The sequence below is a fragment of the Dasypus novemcinctus genome, chromosome 26 (genome assembly GCF_030445035.2).
Source record: "Dasypus novemcinctus isolate mDasNov1 chromosome 26, mDasNov1.1.hap2, whole genome shotgun sequence".
Taxonomy (NCBI): Eukaryota; Metazoa; Chordata; class Mammalia; order Cingulata; family Dasypodidae; genus Dasypus; species Dasypus novemcinctus.
Genome location: NC_080698.1, coordinates 58,693,664 through 58,707,361, shown reverse-complemented (window position 1 = coordinate 58,707,361; position 13,698 = coordinate 58,693,664).

Sequence of the window (13,698 nt, the reverse complement as noted above, 5' to 3'; positions counted from 1 at the left end):
AGGAATTTGTCCATTTCCTCTAAATTGTCATTTTTGTTGGAATATAGTTTTTCAAAGTATCCTCTTATGATAGTCTTTATTTCTGTGGGGTCAGTGGTGATATCACCTTTCTCATTTCTTATTTTGTGTATTTGCATCTTTTCTCTTTTTTTCTTTGTTAGTCTCGCTAAAGGTTTGTCAATTTTGTTGATCTTCTCAACAAACCAGCTCTTCGTCTTGTTTATTTTTTCAAGTGCTTTCTTATTTTCTATTTCATTTAGTTCTGCTCTTATCTTTGTTATTTCCTTCCTTCTTCTTCCTGTTGGGTTACTTTGTTGTTGTTTTTCTAATTCCGTCAAAAGTTCAGTTAGTTCTCCAATTTTTGCTCTTTCTTCTTTTTTGATATATGAATTTATGGCTATAAATTTCCCTCTCAGTACCGCTTTTGCTGCATCCCATAAATTTTGGTATGTTGTGTTATCATTATCATTTGCTTCAAGGTAGTCATTGATTTCTTTTGAGATTTCCTCTTTGACCCACTGTTTTTCTAAGAGTGTGCTGTTTAATTTCCAAATTGTCATGTGGAGTCTGGGTCTCTGTCCCTTGCAAATTTCCAGCTTCACTCCACTGTGGTCAGAGATATTGTTTTGTATGATTTCGATCTTTCTGAATTCATTAAGCCTTTCTTTGTGGCCTAGCATATGGTCAATCTTGGAGAATGTTCCATGTGCGCTTGAGAAAAATGTATATCCTGCTGTGTTTGGGTGTAATGATCTATATATGTCTATTAGATCCAGCTCTTCTAATATACTGTTCAAATGTTTTGTTTCTTTAGTGATTCTCTTTTGAGATGTTCTGTCCAGAGTTGATAGTGGTGTATTAAAATCCCCCACTATAATTGTAGATGCATCTATTCTTTCACTTAGTTTTTCCAGCGTTTGCCTCACATATTTAGAGGCGCCCTTGTTAGGAGCATAAATATTTATGATTGTTCGATCTTCTTGACAGATTGTCCCTTTCACTAAAATATAGTATCCTTCTTTGTCTCTCACAATTGTTTCGCATTTAAAGTCTATTTTGTCTGATATTAATATAGCTACTCCTGCCTTTTTTTGGTTGTTGTTTGCTTGTATGATTGTTTTCCAGCCATTCACTTTCAACCTCCATGAGTCTCTGGGTCTAAGATGTGTCTCTTGTAGGCAGCATATAGATGGGTCGTATTTCCTTATCCAGTGTCCCAGTCTGAATCTTTTGATAGGTGAGTTTAGTCCGTTGACATTCAGTGTTATTACGTTTAGAGAGTTATTTATGGTAGCCATATTTTGGTTGGATTTGTGTTTGTTATATTTTGTTTGTATTATTTTATTTTCCCCTTCTATTTTTGTCTTTCTTGTTGCTTTTACACTCTCCTCCATCTCTGACTGTCCTGTTTTTTCCTTTTTCCTGCAGAACTCCCTTAAGAATTTCTTGAAGGGGAGGTTTCTTGTTGATATACTCTTTCAGTTTCTGTTTATCTGTGAATATTTTGAACTCTCCATCATTTTTGAATGCTAGTTTAGCTGGATAGAGTATTCTTGGTTGGAGATTTTTTTCCTTTAGTACCTTGACTATATCATACCACTGCCTTCTTGCCTCCATCGTTTCAGATGAGAAATCAGCACTTAATCTTATGGAGTTTCCCTTGTATGTGATGGTTTTCTTTTCTCTTGCTGCTTTTAGAATTTTTTCTTTGTCTTGAGCATTGGATAATTTGACAAGTATATGTCTTGGGGTGGGCCTGTTGGGGTTTATGACCAGTGGAGTGCTCTGTGCTTCTTGGATATGTACATCTGTCTCTTTCAGTAGATTTGGGAAGTTTTCATTCATTATTTCCTGTAACACTCCTTCTGACCCCTTTTCCTTCTCTTCTCCTTCTGGATTGCCTATAATATGTATGTTTGAGCGTTTTGCGTTATCATTCAGGTCCCTAAGTCCTATCTGGATTTTTTCTACCTTTTTATTGACCACTTCTACTATCTGTTTGATTTCCAATGCACTGTCTTCCACATCACTAATTCTCTGCTCTGCCTCTTCTAGTCTGCTGATATTTGCTGCAAGTGTATTTTTGATTTCTTGAATTGTGGTGTTCATTTCCATCATATCTGTTATTTTTTTGCACATGTCTGCAATTTCCCCTCCAAGTGTTGTCTTCATGCTGTTAACCTCTTTCATTACTTCATCAAATTTGTCGGTGATAAATGTTCTGAGATCTTTCATTGCTTGTGCGAAGTCCTGCCCCCCTTCCTGATTGGATTCAGCCATGTTTTCCTGATTACTGGTTTGGTTTGTAGATTTTTGTTGCTGTCTTGTCAACATTTTTTCTTGACGGGTTTAATCAGTTCCTTAGCTTCTTTGTCTAGTCTTGGAGATTAATTAGCTGTTGTTTTTGCGTAAGTGTTATATCTTCTCTTTGTCACTTTGTTCTTCTTATTCCAATTTCTTATTGCTAGTTAAGCTCACTTTAAAGGAAAGTATTAGTGCTGGGGAAAGGCAATTGTGTAAGGGAGGAAAAAGTGTGAAGTAGTATTGGTGATATATGTTAACAAAGCAACAATATGAGTTCTGGGAGGATGGAGGTTAGATCATGTAAATTGTGTAGAGTTATAGTAGTAGGAAAGTACCTATAATGAGGTAGACGACTGAATATGGGAGGAATGTGGTACGTACTAAGAGGCTATTGTTTTCGTGAGAGAGGGAAAGAGAAAAGAAAGGTAATAGTTTCAGGGACGAATACCAGATGGAAAACTAAACAAAGGTATTAGAAATTAAAAGTTAGACACTTTGTGGATCAAAGAAAGGGAGATGGAATATAGGAGAGATAGCAGATGGTGGAGGATATCAAGTTGTAGGGGAAAGGGGATAGTGTAGATAGGTTAAATCTATTCACAGAGAAATGAGGCAGTGGAGGGTGAGGAAACCCAGCAAATGTGAGGTATTTCCTGTAGGACCTATTGTACCAAGGAGGGAATTCTCCACACGTAGCTGGGATCTCCGTGTATATTTCACAGACGGATCCTCTCTGTTACCTTCCCTCCAAATCGTTGTCCAAACACCTTGGGACCAGGAAAAATCCCGAAACAGCCCGGTCCCAAAGAGTCTCCGACGCCTCCCAGCCGATTCCCTCCAGGAGCTAGTAACCGGGAAGTTCACTCAGCCGCCATCTTGCATCCTCTCTTCTCTTGAGTTTTGTCAGCACTCTCTGTTGACCTGGCTGTGATGTTTTGAGGTCCAGAAGCAGGCTGGAGTGGCAAGGGAACTAGACGGGCAGCCTGAGCAAGGCTGCGAACTTGCAGCAGTCATTTAACTTCACTGGTCTCTCTCTGCTTGAGTATGAAATGTGGGGATTGAATTCTGTGAGTCGTACTGTCCTTTCCTGCTTTCTGATTCCATCTCAACTTTTCATGTCTAGCCCAGATCTCTCTTCTGAGTCCCACATATGAAATTCTCACTTGTCTCTCATAGATACCTCAAACTGAAGCTATTACCCCACAAGCCTGCCCTCCTTTCCTTTACAGTATGAACGATACAACCCCCTGCCCAATTCTCTAAGCCAGACACTGGAAGATTTCCTTTATATTCCCACTGTATCATTCTTCAATACAATTAATCCAAAGGTGCAACAATACTATTTCCTAAATATATCGTAATTTCACCCTGCCTCCACATACCTCTCATCATAGACTTAGCCAGTATTTCATTGCTGATAGTCTGGATCATTGCCACAAATTTCTAAGTATTTTCTCTGCTTCTGGCCTGGCTTCCCTCAAATTTATCTTCTACACTGCTGCTAGGATATTTATAAAATTTTAAATGTTCCTTATCTAAAGACACTCGACTTTCGTAGCTTGCACAATAAAATTCAGTTTCTCAGCATTTTACAACAGAAATCTCCTGAACTTGCCATAGTCCACTTCTATGACTCATCTCCAACGATCCATAGAATTATCTTACACTGAAGGTTAGCATATTCTAAACAGTGTTCTAAAGAGTACTTCCTCAAGATATTAATAAAATTCTAGTCTAATAAGTTTGTGAATGTGGAGAAATTGATTTAAACACAGTATTGGGCATTGAAGATATTCAAATAAGGAACAGAGAAGACAAGGTCTGAATACTGACTCTTGTTTTTAACTGAAATTTAACATCTCAAGAAATTTAGTTTGGGAAATATTACTAAAAGTCTTTGGGGGAAGCAGACTTGGCCCAGTGGTTAGGGCGTCCGTCTACCACATGGGAGGTCCGCAGTTCAAACCCCGGGCCTCCTTGACCCATGTGGAGCTGGCCCATGCGCAGTGCTGATGTGGGCAAGGAGTGCCCTACCACGCAGGGGTATCCCCCGCGTAGGGGAGCCCCACGCGCAAGGAGTGCGCCCCGTAAGGAGAGCCGCCCAGCGCGAAAGAAAGTTCAGCCTGCCCAGGAATGGTGCCGCACATATGGAGAGCTGACACAACAAGATGCTGCAACAAAAAGAAACACAGATTCCCGTGCTGCTGACAACAACAGAAGCGGACAAAGAAGAACACGCCACAAATAGACACAGAGAACAGACAACTGGGGCGGAGGGAGAGGAAGGGGAGAGAAATTTAAAAAAAATTTTTTTTAAAGTCTTTGGGAAAATCTATACTTCTGACAGTATACTATGCTCTCTTGCTTCTCCACCTCTGACTGGGGTAAAATCCATTCAGTCAGTCATTCAATTGTTCATTCATTCCAAAAGATTCATTGCTAATCAACTGGTATAGACTATACATTCAGGGGGAAAACATACTCTTGGTGAGCCAAACTTCATAAAATATGATTAAAGCAGGATAAGTGCTTTGAACTTGAGAGCATAGTGGAAGGAACTGAGTTTGGGAGATCAGGAGACAGTAACCTTCCCCCTCCTTTTTGACAGGAGTGTCCCTCAGATAGGATCAATTTTTTTTTACTTTAGATACTAAATTGACTTAAATGTTAAATTTCCATATATTTACAACTGCTGTATCTTTCCCTTAGGTTGATCCTTTTATGAAAGCTCCCTCTTTGTCTGAAGAGGTATAAGTAAAGTATATATACAATGTACATGTCATCAAAGTTAAGTTGCTATCAAATAAAATATGATTTTATATATTTAGGATGTTAAATTTTAATCCTGTGGAAACTACAGGAAAAATAAATGAAATCAAATCCATATAGGCAAAAGGAAGGCAATCAATATGGTACAACTCAAACCATCAAATAAATATAATAGCAGGGGAAAAAAAGGCTGTGTTTTAAATGATTTTTACCTTAGGAAATCACTACTGGATAGAGTTAAGAAATTCAAAATAACAAATCATTTGAAAAAGTGGCAGAGTATTCTAGGCTGAAGGAGCAGAAGTGTGGGTGTTATATCCTAGATACATCTTTTTTATTATGCTCATGTACTTAATTAGGAAAATTAATATATTTTTTAAAATGCAGATTTCTGGTCTCCATCCTAGACCTCAGATCAAAATATCTGGGTATGAGGTACAGAAAATAGTACTTTAAATATGTTTTCTACAAGATTTTCATGTACAATAAAGATTGACCCTTTCTGTTGGGAGACTGTAATGAATACAATAAGAGAAAGGTTGAGAATCACTGATATAAGTCACATATATTAGCGTCTTTTCCACTGATCACTAAAAAATTACATACCCGGACCATATTAGCTTAACCTCCCGCAAAAAATGTCTGTATCAAGTGCTACTTTATAATTAAACCTTTGATTTTATTATACCAAGGAAGGGTTCCTTATTTACTGTTAAAAAAAATATTCATCGCTTTTTATTATTACTATTTTTTATTCACTGTCTTTAATAACAGCTGTATGCTATTTAATTCTGCCTGTGAAAGCTACCACTTTCACAATTTTTGCATCAGTAAAAGTTTTGCTTTGAGAATGGTATATTTTCTTCTCTGTGAAAAAGTACTATGCAATTGTTTTTTGTTTTTGGCGGGGGGAGGATTTGGTCTGAGAAATCATTATTCAACAAAAATGATAAAAGCAATGCTGCCCTAATGGAAAAGGCTGAGGGTCAGAACTGTGTACTCTCAGTTTCCCCCATGACTCCTGCATTAATCTCCTAGCTGCTATAACAGAGACCATATAATGGGTTGGCTTACCAACAGGAATTTATTGACTCAAGGTTTCAGAGGCTAGAAGGCTTGCTTCCTCCCAGAGTCAATACTTATAACTCACCAGCAATCGTGGTGTTCCTTGGGTTTTCTGTCACATGCTAATGCATATGGCTGCGTCGTCCTCTTTCTCTTCTGGGTTCCACTGACTTCCAACTTTTGGCTGCTCCCAGAGCTTCCTTTCCATGTCCAATTTCCTTTGCTTATAAGGACTTCAGTCACACTGGATTAAGGCCCACATAATTAAGGTTCTACTTACAAAAGAGTTCACACCCACAGTTCAAAGGTTCAAACCTGAACATGCCTTTTGTGGGGGGCAGTATTCAATTGACAACACCTCTTCTTATACCCTCTTGTCACTCACCTTTCCAAAGGGACCGAGGAGGAAATCCAAAAAATCATTAAGGCTCAATGAACAATCACTTTGGAAATCAATATTTCAAACTTCCACAATTCTCACTTTGCTCTGAACACTAAGAAATTCAGTCCAATTTAGTACAATATTATATTAACTCTCTTTGTAAGCATATTTACTCTTTACTCCTTTAGTGCTTTAGTTTCAAGAGAATTTAATAATTATTTCCACACAGATAAAGCAGATACAACCCCCAGATATTGGTTCCTGTGAGGGCTAAAGAGACCCATGGGAGTTATGGTCATGGCCGATGGGGTTAACTACCAGGGCAGATGGCCCCTCTTTGGAAATGGTGTTTATGTGTGATGAATCTGGACTCAGATGGGATCTCCCTTCATAAGACTTTCATGCTAATGTGCTGGAGGTGCAGTTAATGTTGGGGTTTAAGATATATTTAGGGGATTTGAATCTCTGGACTGACAATGTGATAGCCAGGTCCTGAGCCTCAACAGACTCCAGCACCTACAATCTGATTTATTGGACTTACCACACTCAGCTAAGATGGAGTTGAAGGACAACCACCACACCATGGAGCCTAGAGTGATTACAACTGAAAATGGGAGGATTGCATCCAGCATCCAGGTGGAATCTGAGCCTCCTCTTGACATAAAGGTGCAATGGACACAACCAATCCAGTGTCCACATAGAAGAGGTGGCATTGGATTGGGAAAAGTGGACATAATGGACAAAGGGTATGGGGAAAGGCAGGAAGAGATGAGAGGTGGAGGCATCTTCGGGACATGGAGCTGCCCTGGATGGTGCTTCAGAGGTAATCACCGGACATTGTAAATCCTCACAGGGCCTACTTGATGGAATAGAGGAGAGTATGGGCCATGATGTGAACCAATGTATATGAGGTGCAGAGGTGCCCAAAGATGTACTTACCAAATCCAATGGATGTGTCATGATGATGGGAACGAGTGTTGTTGGGGGGGGAGAGGGGGGGTGGGGGGGTGGGGTTGAATGGGACCTCACATATATATTTTTAATGTAATATTATTACAAAGTCAATAAAAAATAAAAAAATTAAAAAAAAAAAATAATTATTATTTCCATAAATATGTATGTGTGTTCCTATACTAAAAAACTACTATGGAAAGATGGGATACAAATCGTCTGTATTTATTTTCATTATTAACTTTATTCAAACCATGTGAACTCAAATGGCTGCCCTTAAAATAAAATTATTCTTCCAGGAAGATGGCAGACTAGAAAAACACAGGACTCTCTTTTCTCTCAGAAAAATAGCTAGAGGACAGGCATAAATGGCCTGAAAAAAAATCTTTTAAGATTCATGAAACCAGGGGAAGACTGGACACCATACAGCAGAGAGAGAGGAAAAGGAAAAGAATCATGATGGCAAAACTGAGTTAAAACCTGCAGCTGCAGGCATCCACCCTCAACCTACAGATACTTTTGATTTCTCAAAGCCTCAGGGATGGTGGCTATAAACAATGGGGGCCCCAGGTTCCCACATCCCCAGGAAAGGGGCACAGAGGAACAGAGCCTAAGGAAGACTCAGCCTTGACCAACAAATTGTTCTGCTGTGTCAAAGGAGCCCTTCCAGGATGGGTAGGGACTGCACCGTTGTTGGCCTGGATAGCTGGCAAGGGACAAATGACTGACCAGGGCTGGTTGTTTAGGACACAGAGGGGAGTGGAATTATTGTCTACCTGGGAGAAGGGAGGGGACTGCCACCAAAGGCTGGAGAACTGCCTCCGAGGAAGTTTTGATTATGAGGCTCTTAGCCTCCAGGTAGGATCCTCTGTCACACTGATCTGCTCCTGTCCGTGTTGCAGCGGACACATCCCAACCAGACATTGAACTGAGAGAGCTGCCAAAGTGTGCCATCTGCTGGTGGACCAAGAAAGTGCATGTGAAGAAATTAAAAGTAAATAAGCGAGAGGCTTTTTCAAGCCTTTACAGCCTCTCTCCCCAAGGCACTAGGAAATGGGTCTAAAACCCATTACTGTGTCCAGGCCCCAGATTTGAGCAACTCACAGGGATGATCCTAAAGACCTATAACAAACTGAAGCAAAAAATCACAGAACAGCAGTCTTACACAGTTTCCTGTCACTAAATCCCTACAAAGAAAAAGTGAGAATCTGAATAAATATACCATCATAATTAAATATCTAGCCAGTAGAAAAATTTTCAAACCATACTATGAAAAAGGAAGAAATAACCCAAGAAAAGGAATATGTCAAAGTTCTAGAAGAGCTACAGGATTTGAGACAACTAATCAAGATGCATACAAATTTCTAAAACAAATTAATGAGTTGAATGACTAAATGACTAAAGGCATAAAGGGCATCAAGAAGACACTGAGTGAGTACAAAGAATTTGAAAACCTGAATAGAAAAGTAACAGAGCTCATGGGAATGAAAACCATGATAGGTGAGATAAAAAGCACATTAGAGGGTGTGGATGTAGCTAAAGAGGTTGAGCACTTTCTTGCCATGTATGAGGTCCCAGGTTTGATCCCTGGGACCTCCTAAAAATGAAAAAACAAACAAATGAAAAAAAACAACTCTCATTGGGGTGCAGATGGAGCTCAGTGGTTGAGCATCTGCTTCTCATGTGCAAGGTCCTGAGTTCAACCCCTGGTACCTCCCAAAAAGCAACCAAGCAAAAAAAAAACCAACAACAACATCAAAAACATGAAAGGCATATAGCAGCAGACTTGAAATCACAGAAGAAAGAATAAGTGATACAGAAGACAGAAGAGCTGAAATTGAAGAGACAAAAGAACAGAGAAAGAAAAGAATGGAAAAAATTGAACAAGCACTCAGAGAGTTGAAGGATAATAGGAAAAACAATAAAATATGTGCCATGCATGCTCCAGAAGGATAAGAGGAGGCAAAAGGGGCAGAAAGGGCACTCAAGGAAATAGCTGAAAATTTCCCAACTCTCAAGAAAGGAATGAACTTACATGTACAGGAAGCTCAGCATACCCTAATCACTGTAAATGTGAATAGACCTACTCAAAGACACATACTACTCAAAATGCCAAACATCAAAGATAAAGAGACAATTCTGAGAGCTGCAAACCATCACATACAAGGGATGTCCAATAAGAATTACTGCAAAATTCTCTTCAGAAACCATATAGATGAGAAGACAGTGGTATGATACAATTAGGCTATCAAAAGAGAAAAACTGCCAGCCAAGAATTCTTTATCCAGCAAAATTGGCCTTCAAATATGAAGGTGAGTTTAGAATATACACAATCAAACAGAAACTAAGACAGTTCATGAAAAAGAATCCACCTTGGCAGGAAATATTAAAGGAAGCCTTATAGCCTAAAACAAAAAGACAGGAAAGACATGCTTGGATGAGAGTATAGAAGAAAGAATAGCAGAAAAGATAACCAAAAGAGTAAAAAGACAGTTAAAAATAAGATATGACTTATGAAAACCAAAGAAGAAAATGATGGAAGTAAATATTGCATTTACAGTTATAGCATTGAATGTGAATAGATTAAGCTATCCAATCAAAAGAAATAGGCTAAAAGAATAGATTTTTAAAAGCATGAGCCATCCATATGCTGCCTACAAGAGACTTAACTTAGACCCAGGGATACAAATCAGCTGAAAGCAAAAGATTGGAAAAAGATACTGCATGCAAACAGTAAACCAAAAAAAAAAAAGAGCAGGGGCAGCTTTACTAATATCAGACAAAACAGACTTTAAATGCAGAAAAAATTATGAGATGCAGAGCCATTATATATCAACAAAAGGGACAATACACCAGAAAGAAATAACTGTCATAAATATCTACGCACCTAACTAGGGTGCCCCAAAGTATTACATAAGGCAAATTCTGCAAAATTGAGGGAGAAACAGAAATCTTTACGATAATAGTTGGAGACTTCAACACACACTCACATCATTAGATAGAGACAGAAGATCAACAAGGAAACAGAGAACTTGAACAGTATGATAAATGAGCTAGACCTAACATACATTACATAACAATGCACCCAAACTCAGCAATCTTTCATTCTTCTCAAGTGTTCGTGGATCTTTTTCCAGGATAGACCACATGTCAGGTCACAAGACAGGTCTTAATAAGTAAATATAAAAAGAATGAAATTATTCAAAGCACCTTCTCAGATCATAATGAAACAAAACTGGGAATCAATAATAGAAAGGAAAGAGGTAAATTTGCAAATGAGTGGAAGCTAAACAACACACTCCTAAATAATCCATGGATCAAAGAAGAAATTGTAAGAGAAATTAGTAAATTATATTGAGATAAATGAAAATGAGAACACAACTTACCAAAATTTCTGGGATACAGTGAAGGAAGGCCTGAGAGGGAAGTTTATAGCCCTAAACACCTATATTTAAAAAGAAGAAAGAGCTAAACAAAAAATGTATCTGAACAGGAGAAAGTAGAAAAAGAACTGCAAACCATTCCAAAAACAATCAGAAAGAAGGAAATAATAAACATTAGAGCAGAAATAAATGAAATTGAGAACAAAAAAAATAATAGAGGAAATCAACAAAACCAAAGGTTCTTTGAAAAGATCAATAAAATTGACAAATCCCTAGCTAGATGAACAAAGAAAAAAGAGAGAGAGAAAACACAAAAAATAAAATTAAAGGGAGAGTGTGGACTATGATGTGGACCATTGACCATGAGGAGCAGCGGTGCTCAGAGATGTGTTCACCAAGTGCAGTGAATGTCTTACGGTGATGGAGGAGGTTGTTGTTATGGGGGAGGAGTAGGGTGGGGGGTGGGGGGTATATGGGGACCTCATTTTTTTTTATGTAACATTAAAAAAATAAATAAAGACAAAAAATTAAAAGGGTGAAGTTATGAATGAGTCCACAGAAATAAAAGGGATTATAAGAGGATATCATTAGAAATTGTATGCCAATAAATGAGACAACCTAGATGAAATGGACAATTCCTAGAAATCCACAAATAACCCATTCTGCTGCTCCAAGAAATATCACAGTTAAAGAGTTTGGGGAGCTGATGTGGCTGAAGAAGTTGAGCACCTGCTTGCCATATGGGAGGTCCTGGGCTCAGTTCCCAGTGCCTCCTACAAACAAACAAATAAAATGAAGCAAACAAATGAAAAAACCAATTCAGTTGGACTCAGATGTGACTTCTTCCTTTTACTGAACCTATGGTTGGTGATGGAGTTGGTAGGTGTATGTCTGGGAGACTTGAATCTTTGGGCTGTCCATATGCCAGTTGGGCTCTGGGCCTCAGCAGAGTTGCAGCACCTACTCTCCAGTTCATTGGACTCACCCAGGATAGCTGGCAAGGAGGTGAGGATGGACAAACACCACACCAGGGAGCTGAGACGGTCTATGGCTGTGAGCAGGAGAGTCCCATCCATCAACCATATGGGATCAAAGGCCCCTCTCAATTGGAGGTGGAGAGGGCATCACCATCCTAGAGTCCTCAGGATTGGGGAATGGAATATGAACTGGAGTGGACTTGCTGGTATTCTGCTGTAGACTTGTGATTCTAGCAGTGGAAGAGATTATTTCATTGATGTGGAGGCAGTGGCCTCTGGAGTTGCTGAGGGCAGGGAGAGGGAAAAAGAGGTGTAATATGGGGAATTTTCAGAACTTGGAATTGTCCTGAATGACACTGCAAGGACAGATATAGGACAGTACATATCCTGCCATAACCTACCAAATGCAGTGGGAAAGAGTGTAAACTATAATGTAAATTATAATCCATGCTATGAGGCAATGCTCCAAAATGTGTGTATCAATTGCAATGACTGTACCACACTAATGAAAGAAATTGTTAATGTGGGAAAAGTGGGAGGTGTGGGGAGTGGGGCATATGGGAATCTCCTAAAGTAACATTTGATGTAATCTATTTGTCTTTTAAAAATAAATTTTAAAATTAAAAAAAAAAAACAGCTCAGGGGAGCCAATGTAGCTCAGAGGTTGAGCACTGGCTTCCCACATACAAGATCCTTGGCCCAGGTACCTGAAAAATAAAAAGGTGAGGGGATGAATTCCGTCATCAAACACCTCTGAAGACAAGTCCAGGACCAGACGGCTTCACGGGCAAATTCTGCCAAGGATTTTGAGAAGAATTAACACCAATCCTATTTATACTCTTCCAAATTTTGAAGAGGAGGTTAAATTACCCAATATGTTTTATGAAGCCAACTTCACCCTATTATCAAAGCCATAGAAAGACACTACAAGAAAAGAAAATTACAGACCAATCGCCCTGATGAACATAGATGCAAAAATTCTCAACAAAGTACTTGCAAATTGAATCTAACAGCATATCAAAGACTTATGCATCACAACCAAGTGGGATTTATTCCTGGTATGCAAGGATGGCTCAATATAAGTAAATCAATTAACATAATATACCACATTCATAAATTGAAGGGAAAAACCACATGATCAAGGCTTTCCCTCTAAAATCAGGAACAAGGCAAGGATGCCCACTGTCATCACTGTAATTCAATATTGTGCTACAGGTTCTAGGTAGAGCAATTAGACAAGGGAAAAAAAGACACCCAAATTGGAAAAGAGGAAATAAAACTCTCACTATTTGCAGATAACATGATCCTTTATTTAGAAAACTCTGAAATGTCTATGACAAAGCTGCTTGAGCTAATAAACAAGTTCAGTAAAATGGCAAGATACAAGATCAATATGCAAAAATCAGTAATGATTCTCTACATCAGTATTGAACAATCTGAGGAGGAAACGAGGGGGAAAATTCCACTCATGACAACAATAAAAAGACTCATATATCTAGGAAACAATTTAACTAAAGAAGTACAGGGCCTATATGCAGAAAACTACAAGGCAATGCTTAAAGAAATCATTGAAGACCTAAACAAATGGAAATACATTCTCTGTTCATGGAATGGAAGACTAAATACCATGAAGATGTAATCCTACCCAAACTGATTTATAGATTCAATGAAATATCAATCAAATTTCCAACAGCCTACTTTACAGAAATAAAAAAGACAATCACCAAATTCATTTGGAAGGGAAAGGGCACCCAAACAGCCAAAAGTATTCTAAAAAAAGAAGAGCAATAAGGCAAGAATTTCACAACGTGATATTGAAATATATTACATGCTACAGTGTTCAAAACATCATGGTATTGGCATAAAG